Genomic DNA, 9276 nt, shown 5'->3' with positions numbered 1-9276 from the left:
CTGGCACTTTCCTACTCACTTCATTTCTTGCTGTTATCAACATAAGTGCCTGCTCCACTCACTTTTCTGAATTAAAGATTCATCCCAAATACCGGAGCAAACTCATTGTCTCAATCGTTTCTATATTACATGTTTGTGTTGAGAATATTGTGCTGGCCAAATACGCTTCAACAGCCGTAACGTCATTTCCTTCCTTTTGACGCATGGTAACTTAGTAACACTGGCTCTAAACTATCGGAACAATGGCGGACGCCCGTATGAAATATTTCCCCGGCGAGCATAAAAGCGTATCCAGAGGAGAAAAAAACATCAATTTGATCATGTTTTGACTTTTACACAGTCTGATCACAAGGCATATGAAAAGTTCTAGCCAGTATGAAGAATAAAAAGTAATGATTTTCTTTGTTTAGAACCAAGATGGCCGCCGTTGCCGGGCGGCGTAACATCAGACTACTGAATCCAATTACTTCGCGCCATTTGTGTGTGTTGAACCCGTGACCTCAAGAAGTCAGGGAGAGAAGGCTCTAATAAAAGACTAGGGTTAATAACGATCTTTTGGGGATCGTGGATAGCTCATACGGTAGAGTCACGCTCTCCCCAGCCAGGTTCGAAAGTAGCCATCGTTAACCTATAGCCTGACACTGACCAAAAAGACCAGTCTTTGGCCAAAAGGACAAAACCAAGTAATCTCATTCCAAGACAAAGACAGAATGCACATTGGAAAACAGCTATAGAGGGATAGAAGACATAGTAAGTGCCTCCCTGCATGGGAGGTCAGGAACCCTACCCAGAGGGCCAGGACAAAACCAAGTAATCTCATTCCAAGACAAAGGCAGAAGTCACATTGGAAAACAGCTATAGAGGGATAGAAGACATAGTAAGTGCCTCTCCGCCCACTAGAAGACAAAGTAAGTGCCTCTCCGCCCACTATGGAACCCCACCCAGAAAATACATCAATAATCAAAGACGAATGGAACAAGAATAATACAGTATTTTACTGTGAAATTGGAATTTATTTCACTACAGGATACAATACATTCCCGCTACAATTGTGATAAACACACACAACCGCTATGAACATACACAATTATTTACAATCATTTACTCAATTCATTTCTTGTTATTTACAACATTGCATTATTCTGACAACAAAAAAAAAAAAATAAAAAAAAATAAAAAAAATAAAAAAAAAAAAAAAAACCAACCAAAACAAAAACACGTATATTTAAAATTTAGGCCAGAAAACTCGTCCTTCAAATATCGATCGAACAAAATGACCCTCATCTAAGACAAAAACTTTCAATCCTGAGTCTTGCAAAGTTCCAGGTTTGAGTTTGAGAGGTTTTTTTTGGACAAAATTAGGGTCATTTTAATCGTTTGATATTTGAAGGACGAGTTTTCTGGCCAAAATTTCAGTCTTCGTCGACTGGGGATCGAACCTCAGACCTGATTACCGGCCAGACGTACTGCCATTACACCACAGAGTTACCTGATAGTTGGGACAATTTCAATGCCTATATTCTTCACACTCGCCTTCCAGAACGTCCAGGGTTTGAACCCCACTCTGAGCGGCGTATAGTTGAGTCCTTGGAAAAGGCTCTTTACTTAAATTCTCTCACCGTACTCAGGTATAAAATGAATACCTAGCCGTTAACAGCATTTTCTATGTCGGAAAAAAAAATTGTAATATCGCCTGACAGTACAGGCGTCATGTTTCATCCTACATGTTAAGTGTTGCTGTTGGCTAGGGACTCCTATAAAGTACATTTAGCATGCTTTGTGGATATTGTCCTATGTAACTGCTCAAGTTTTCTATCTGGTAATGTCAGAAATTTGATTTTATTGAAAGTGTAGGCTCTTTGTACTTTTGTACAATAATAATTGTTTGTTTGTTCTTAAGAGTTTTACAGCGCTTACAACACATTTAGGTCATATAAGCGCGAGTAAAAAGGAAGAAAATGGGAAAGTCAACAGTTCTAGAGTTAGAATTAAAGCACCCAAGAAAAAATAAGTCAAAGGGAAACTGGTGCAAATAGCGAACAGATGTAGATTCCAAGAGACACCATCAAAGTACATACTTTATTTGAGGTCACTTACAAGTCTCATCCTGACTCAAGCACAGGGCCCCGCCAAGAGGAACACACTCAAATGTTTTTAAAAAAAAAAAATTTGAGCATTTATATAGCGCAATATCCACTTAACATGCTCAATGCGCTTTACAAGGGGTCCCTGGTCAACAGCAACATTTAACATGTAGGACGAGACATGACGCCTGTTAGGCGATATTACAATTTTTCGGACAAAGACAACGCTGTTAACGGCCAGGTACTCATTTTACACCTGAGTACGGTGAGAGAATGTGAGTAAAGAGTCTTTTCCAAGGACTGAACTATGCGCCGAGCGAGGCTCGAACCCAGGACCTTCCGATCCGAAAGCGAGTGTCATACCACTAGACCACATAGCCGCACGAATCATAATCGTAATCATAATCATATGTATGTAAAACTAAAAATTATACAGTGCATAACAGAGAGATGATTTACAAGACAAAAAAAATCATCTCCCCAAAACTCTTAACTATACATTTGACTGTTTCTCTCTAAACCAGGGTATCCGGCCAGGGCCAGGACAAAACCGAGTAATCTCATTCCAAGCCAAAAACAGAGAGCATGTTGGAAAACAATATATAGGGGGACGTAAGACACAGTAAGTGCCTCTCCCTGCCCACTATGGGAGGTCAGGAACCCCACCCAGGTGCCCACTGTGGGGAGTCATGAGCCCCACCCCGAGACAATAATAAGAATTTGTTACGTACACCAAACCATTATGAAAGATGATGATAGATGGTCATTATTTTTCTAATGGCCGACACAAGAAGACATCAATTTTTAAGAAATTATTAAAAATTACTTTGTCGATTGGTAGAGCACACAGCAAGTGACCTCTCTGCCCCATCACGGGAGGTCAAACTCCTAACAACATGCATAATATAAATAAGTAGATACCTTCTACATATGAATAAAATCTACAATCTATATTACTATATTACTACAATCTTAAATAGAGATAATAACATAGTATGATGATGATGCTAATAATAATAATAATAATAATAATAATATAATAATAATAATAATAATAATAATAATAATAATAATAATAATAATAATAATAATATCAACAATCTGAGTACTAAAAAAAATAAATCTAAACAATGTTAAAATATATACAAAATGAAAATTAAAAAAAAAACAAAACAAACTAAACGGATATATTCTGCATGAAAATGCCCTTTGCTAAAATAAGAAAAAGTCTGAAAATTTTTCTTGTTTTGTTTGTTTGTTTTGTTTTTAAGGGTTTTACGGCGCTTGCAACACATTCAGGTTATATCAGCGCCAGTAAAAAGGAAGAAAATGGGATAGTAAAAAGTTCTAGAATTACAATTAAAGCACCCAAGAAAAAGTAAGACAAAGGGGAACTGAGAACAGATAGGGATCAGATGTAGATTCCAAGAGCACACCACCAATGTACTTAGTTTGAAATCACCTACAAGTCTCATCCGGACACAAGCACAAAATCCAACAAAGAGGAATACACTCAAATGCTTACATTATACATTCAAAATAAAAATAATAATACATAACAGAGAGATGATTTACAAGGAAAAAAATATCATCTCCCAAAACAATAACTATGCATTTGACTGTTTCCCTCCCAGCTAGGACTCCGGCCAGAGCCAGGACAAAACCAAGTAATCCCATTCCAAGACAAAGACAGAAAGCATGTTGGAAAACAGATATAAGGGGATAGAAGACGCAGTATGTACCTCCCTGCCCGCTATGAGAGGTCAGGATCTCCACCCAGAAAATTTTTCTTGTTAAGAGCATATGAAAAGATTTCATACAAAGCTGCTCTTTCCTCCAATAATATCACCCTTTTAAAACCATAGAAAAGGATAAATATCCATGAAGCTTTCCCTTAGCCGTTGCCTTTAAACACCCAATACTTTCATATCAATAAAAAAAAGAATATGTTATGATTTGATTGTATTCTTTGATGACTATTACACGTGTGCTTGTAAAAATAGTAGGAACTTTTCTGTCTGTATCACATACAGACGAATTCGTATAAAGTCAACCCTCTAAATGTCAACTTCTGATTTAAGTGAACACGCTAAATGTCAACTTCTGCTTAGAGTCAACACTCTTAATGTCAATTTCTGCTTAAAGTCAACACTCTAAATAAAATGTCAACTTCTGCTTAAAGTCAACTCTCTAAATGTCAACTTCTGCTTAAAGTAAACAGTTTAAAATGTCAACTTCTGCTTAAAGTAAACAGTTTAAAAATGTCAACCTCTGCTTAAAGTAAACAGTTTAAATGTCAACTCTGCTAGTAAACAGTTTAAATGTCAACTTCTGCTTAAAGTGTCAACACCTTTTGTTAGTCCCAAGTTTTCCGTTCTTTATCCAAGTGTGTTCCATTGATCATGGATAAAGTCAACCTTGCTTAAAGTCAACCAATCTTTCTGGTCCGGCAGGTGTGTTGGCTTTATCAGGATTCCACTGTATGATTTTTAAAAATATTCTCCTAATAAATTTGTATAGATAGTGTGCGCTTGGCTAAGAAGCTCATAACATTGTCATCCGGAAGTATAACGGACCAACACACAAAACTGTGTGTATCCATGAAAGTTAATAGTCCGGTTAATACAGTTCAGTGAGCATTACTCATAAACGCAGATGGCAAAAAACATCAACAAAGACCTGAGTGACGTCATCTTCGAACTATCTATAAAACCTATCCAAATATAACAGATTTACGGAGCCAACAAAGCCATGGCAGAAGCTTCAGTAAAAAAATGTTTTACAGAGAGGACTTTTATAATATATCTCTGTCGTCTATCTGGAATTTAGTAATGTATTTATGTCTTTATTGTTTTTGTTTTTTTTTGTTGGCTGAAGAAGGGTTTTGAGCCCGAAACGGTCCGTTTTTTTGGTATTTTGTTGTTTTTTTGAAGCTTTTATAATATTCATTTTTGTTTATTACTTTTTTTTTTGCAAAATATTGGAGATGTGGGTCTCGTCTGCATTCCGATGTTGTCATTAACAAGCGGTTGACGGGTATCATGTAAACAAACGATTAAAATCTATTAGTTTATATTCTACAAACAAAATGGAAGCATTTGTTTGTTGTGCTTGAATTAGAAGAAAAAGAAAAATAACAACAAAAAAACACTTTACATGGATTTCTTGTATACAATAATGAAAAATGTTTTTTTTTGTTTTCAGTACAACAAACTCTTTTCATCTCTTCTTTTTTTCTGCTTAATCATAACGAATAAAACTAGACAAAGAAATCCTTCGGAATGCTATAATATAACTTAACATATATAATCACAACTCAGTAAAGAGAAAAGTTTGCCCCCAAAATCATCACATCACTTAAAAACTAGAGAATTTATATAGCGCAATATACACTTAACATCCTCAACACGACTTACAAGGGGTCCAAGCCAACAGCAATACTTAACATGAAGATAATGCGATATTACCAGACCTGCCACTTCACGAAAAAGGAAATCAGTATGACATTGAAAAAAAATCAGTATCTGGGGAAAAAAATCAGTATGAGACGTAAAATTATCCAATTATCCCCCCCCCCCCCCCCTCCCCTTATTTTTCCCCTACACCCAAAATGGCACGCACAACGCCAATCTGGCAATCAGACTACTAACTTATTTAAAGATGGTGGCACTTGGTAACGAGTCAGAAGCCAGGGACCGCGGTGGTTTACCAGTACAGCTCGCTGTCGCTTCACAAAGGAAATGAAAACTAAATAACGCGCCGTGTGTGTTTTCTATCTGTGTGAGGGCATCACAAAGAGGCTCACTACGTCATGTGATCTATCGAGGTATCGCGGGACGGGTCAAAGTTCACGAGACTTGAAATTTTTAACGTGCAACGTAAAGCACAAAGTAAACGTAAAAGAGAGGGGTGGAGGGCTGCGGGCCCTTGGTCACTTGGTGAAATCGGTACGATCGGCATGCAGATCGGGAAATCGGTAAGATCGGCAAGTAAATCGGGAAATCGGTAAATACGAAAAAAAGGTCTTGCAAATCGGTATGATACCAATTAATCGGTATGAACGGCAGGTCTGTATTACAACTTTTTTCAGACAGAGACAACGCGTTTTGAACAGACAGGTACTAATTTGACACCTGAGCACGATGACAGAATTTGAGTAAAAGAGTCTTTTTCAAGAACTCAACTATGCGCCTCTCACAGCAGGACTCGACCCCCGGATCTACCAGTCCAAAGGCGAGTGTTATACTACTTGGAAACAAAATCCCAAACATGCAAAAACAACAAAACATAAAATTTAGACCACCTAAATCAGACCTGACCATCACTTCTTGTTGCTGATTGAAGAACTATTTAGGCAACTTGTTTAACTCTCTCCTGACCAATCCTTTTCTAATAATAATAATAATAATACTAATAATAATAATAATAATAATAATTACAATAATAATAATAATAATAATAATAATAATAATAATAATAATAATAATAATAATAATAATATTTTCACAAAAATGACAGGATTACCCAGCAGAAAAATTGATTTTTAAAACTCAAACAAGCTCTCTTCAAAACAAATTTATGTTCTTATTAATTAACAAAGATCATTCTTCAAAATTTTTGACGTACGAAATAAATCTGAATAACAAAAATGTATATTGTGTCGTAACAAATGTGACGATCTTGCTGTAGTACTACGAGTTTTTAAAATTTGAGGTAGGCAAGTCTGCCTAAACAAAAACATCTAAATTTTAGATTTTAAAAAAAAATTTGAATGAGAAAAAGGTTGTATCCTGTCAAAAACTATGATAAATAAAGACCTCAAGCGCCTCTGTGACACACAAGAACTGGAGATGCGAAAAGGATTTAGAATACCTGAGAGATCCATCGCAGCAAGCCGTAGCCTTCATCAGTGGAAAAGTAGTCCCTCAGAGCTATTGGGCCCATGGAGCCGGAGTTTATACCCGTTTCTATAGTGTGAAACGGACAACAGCAATTGCTTGCTATCCTTTGGATAGAACACTTGTCTATCGCATAGTACTTTCCAGCAAATCTAACAGACTCAGCTACTCATTCACTGCTGGGTGGACAGGTGGGGGGGGGGGGGGGGGGGGGGGGGTGAGAAAAAAATCTCGACTGCCCCCAAGATCGATCTTGGTCCCTTTGTGTGTGAAGCGAAAGCTCTACCAACTGAGCTATCAGGACCTCCATCAGTGGAAAAGAGAAGTGGCCAAAGCATCCCAGTCCGAAGATTAGGAGGGGATCGACTATAAGTCAAGACTATAAGTCTGACAAAAACAACCTCTCTCAGAAAACCTTTATTTGTTTATATTTTTAAATTCTTTAAGGGGCTAGGGTTTAGTGTGTTCACAAAGGGGAGAATAATCTCCTTAGCTTTGATTGTCACCGCCTGTTGTTTTACATTTCTACGTTTCTATAGGAGGTGAGAGTTAAAAATCAAAGGAAATTTTATGATTGGATTTGAACACAAGTCAATGAGTCACAATTCATCTTCATGTAAAAAAAAAATGTTTCTGAATTCATTAAAATTATATCAATATTTGCAATTCCATTTTTAGCAGTAAATTTACCATCAACAAGGATTCTACAACTTCTTCAGATTTGAATTTCTGTTTTGTTTTTAAGCGTTTTACAGCGCTTGCGACACATGTAGATCATTTCAGTGCCAGTAGAAAGGAAGAAAATATGGGATAGTCAAAATATTCTAGTCTAGATTTACAATCAAAGCACCCAAGAAAAGTAAGACAAAGGGGAATTGGTTCAAATAGGGAACAAATGTAGATTCCAAGAGCATACTATCAATGTACTTAGTTTGAGATCACCTAAAAGGCTCATCCAGTTACCAGCATAGGATCCAACTCAGAGAAACACATTCAAATATTTACAAGATATATTATAAACAAAAATAGAACTATCAATACATAAAAGAGAGCTGATTTATAAGAGAAAAAAAACACCTCCCAAAACTAACACTATCTAATTGATTGTTTCCCTCTCAGCCAAGGACTCCAGCAAGGAAAAGGACAAAACCAAGTAATCTCATCCCAAGACAAAGACAAAAAAACAAATTGAAAAACAGATATAATATAGGGGGTAGAGAAGATACAGTAAGTGACCTCCCTGCCCACTATGGGAGGTCGGGAGCCCCCCCCCCCCCCCCTCCCCCATCCACCCAGCCATCCATCCATCTTCATGTCAACGAATGTTTCTGAATTCATAGAAAATAAATACATATTTTTAACTCTCTCCTTACCAGCTATTTTTTGAATTTCCCCCAGAAAATTCACTCCCACTCAACACAAGAATAGACTTTTTTTACTCAAACAAAAAAGTAACAAGTGAGCTCTACAACACTGTGTTTAGTATTTATAGCCGTCATCAAAGCATTTCATTAAATTTTGTGATGTACAAGAGAAATCAGAATGAGAAAATTGTCGGTTGCATCGTAACGAATGTGACGATTTTCCTATGAGTGGTAAGGAGAGGGTTAAGCAGTAAATCAATAAAAATCAAGAATTCCACATATTTTCAGATCTTACTTTCTGATCAGGTGTTGAACAGCTTACATTTTAAGGCGTATAAAATCCTGAATAAATGCACCAGACCTGCCAAAGACAACAATCCAAAACTCTAAATATTTTATGGAAAAGAAATCCAAATTTCAAGAAAAAAGGAGAAAAAAACCCTGTTTGAATCCAAAATATCCCTTTCTTTACGTGAAATATCATTTCAAAATGCTTTAGGATTGATTCAGTGCAGTTTAAATTGGTCTCTTATTCATGTCAGTGTAAAATAACTATATTTAATTATCTCTTTTCCCCTAAAAATTTGGTGTCAATCCAAATCTAAAGGGGCAGAGGTGGTAAATATCAGAATTTTGTTGAAAATTGGCTCCTGGAAAATCTATGTTTTTGTTTGTTTTTAAGGTTTTACGCACTTATTAAGGTCATATCAGCGTCAGTCAAAAGGAAGAAAAATGGGATAGTAAAAAGTTATAGAATTATAATTAAAGCACCCAAGAAAAAGTAAGACGAATTGGTTCAAATAGGAAACAGATGTAGATTGAAAGAGCATACTATCGAAGAACTTAGTTTAAGATCACCTAAATGTCTCATCCTGTCCCCACTAAGAGGAATACACTCAAATGTTTATAAATCATAAATAATACAATACA

The sequence above is a fragment of the Berghia stephanieae genome, chromosome 10, assembly GCF_034508935.2.
Source record: "Berghia stephanieae isolate SIO BIC M18660-M18661 chromosome 10, UCSD_Bste_1.3, whole genome shotgun sequence".
NCBI lineage: Eukaryota > Metazoa > Mollusca > Gastropoda > Nudibranchia > Aeolidiidae > Berghia > Berghia stephanieae.
Note: the sequence above shows the minus strand (reverse complement) of the source record.